Consider the following 1,704-nt stretch of genomic DNA (forward strand, 5'->3'; position numbering starts at 1 on the left):
GTCCCAGGGTCCCTGTGCCCAGGCGGCTGGTGCCAGCCCATCAGACGGCTCTGCAGACGGTCTCTTCCTCGGGGCGGGGATCCGTGTGCTGCCTCGCCATGAGGCTGGCAGGGTGGTGGGAGAAACACTCCTGCCTCCAGGCGATCCACACGCTGCCCTGGGCCGCACCCCAGCGCCAGAGCCCATCCCCCCGACCCCCATGTCCCCTCTCTCTTTGCAGGGAAGGTGGTGTATGCAGAGACCACCACGGCGCACGCCACGCTGACGGGCCTACACTATTATCACCAGGACTGGTCCCACGCCGCCGCCTACGTCACTGTGCCGCCCCTGCGGCTGGACACCAACACCTCCACCTACCTCATGAGCCTGCTAGCCAAGTGAGGGCCGCCGGGCACTGCTGGGGGAGGGGCTAATCCTGCAGGTCTGGTGCTGCCTGACCCATGGGTCCTGTCAGAGCCCCAGGCAGGGCACTCTCTGCCCCACTGCCGGGCACTAGGGAGGTCCCAGCCATGGGCGCTGGTCTGTAATCAATGTGCCAGAGCCCTCAGGGTGAGCAGCACCATGGCCACCGGGCCGGTAACCCCTGCTCCCCTCTCTCCCGGCAGCGACACCCTGAATGTCGTGGCTTCCGACCACCGGCCCTTCACCAGCAAGCAGAAAGCCATGGGCAAGGAGGACTTCACCAAGATCCCGCACGGCGTGAGCGGCGTGCAAGACCGCATGAGCGTCATCTGGGAGCGGGGTGTGGTACGTGGCACGGCTGCGGGTCGGGCATGAGGAGCCTAGCACGCGCTGGGCCAGGATCCAGGACTTGGCCACCTCCGGTGCTGTGGGGAGCCGTGCTAGCGGGTGGCACTCTCAGGACCGCCGTGCCCTGCCAGCGGAGACGGACCACTGAGGCACTACAGCCTGGGGCCCGATCCCGACAAGAGCCCATCCTCCCTGTGCACCGGGGTGGAGCACCGCTACTCGCTGCCCCCCAGAGGGGGCTGCATTCCCGTGGGGTGTGACCTGGCTCTCTGGGGCTGTGGTAACATAGGGGGTGGGCGTTCAGTCTGCATCTGGGTCCTGCTCACCCCACGAGGCAGCCCCTGGCTGGTGCTGGATCCCCGGCTTAGCCCTGTGGCATGGGGCTAGGGGGAGCTAGAAGTGACCTGGGGCAATTGCAGCTTCCTCTCCCAGCCGCTGGCGTGATGGGGCAGGACGCACCACTCGGGAGAGGAGAGATGGGGGGACCCTGCCCCCTCTGACAGCAGTGCCCACACCCCTGGGCTGCCCAGCCCTCCCGGAGGGGCCATAGCAGAACACCCCCCGCCGCGCCGTCTCAGCCCCCTGCTGTGTTTGCAGGTCGGGGGGAAGATGGACGAGAACCGCTTTGTAGCCGTGACCAGCTCGAACGCAGCCAAGATCCTCAACCTGTACCCACGGAAGGGCCGCATCATCCCCGGGGCCGACGCAGACATTGTGGTGTGGGACCCTGAAGCCACCAGGTAGGAATGGGGCCAAGGGGGAGGGACAGAGCGTCTTTTCCTGGTGCCGGTTGGTGCCCGACGGGCCCAGGACAGACACTGGTCGGGGGGGGGGGGGGGGCAGCGAGCCGTGTCCCGGTGCCGGTTGGTGCCCGATGGCCCCAGGACAGACGCTGGTTGCGGGTGGGAGCGATCCATGTCCCGGTGCCGGGAGGTGCCCGACGGACCCAGGACA

General features: G+C 67.8%; 1 protein-coding gene across 1 annotated transcript in view; it reads left to right on the forward strand.

Moving 5' to 3' along the window:
- DPYSL5 (dihydropyrimidinase like 5) overlaps nt 1-1,704 on the forward strand; it is a 47,106-nt gene that overhangs the window by 9,778 nt on the left and 35,624 nt on the right. The gene's annotated exons all lie outside the window — the stretch shown is intronic.

This window comes from Terrapene carolina, unplaced genomic scaffold (assembly GCF_002925995.2).
Source record: "Terrapene carolina triunguis isolate 2854851 unplaced genomic scaffold, T_m_triunguis-2.0 Scaffold523, whole genome shotgun sequence".
NCBI lineage: Eukaryota > Metazoa > Chordata > Testudines > Emydidae > Terrapene > Terrapene triunguis.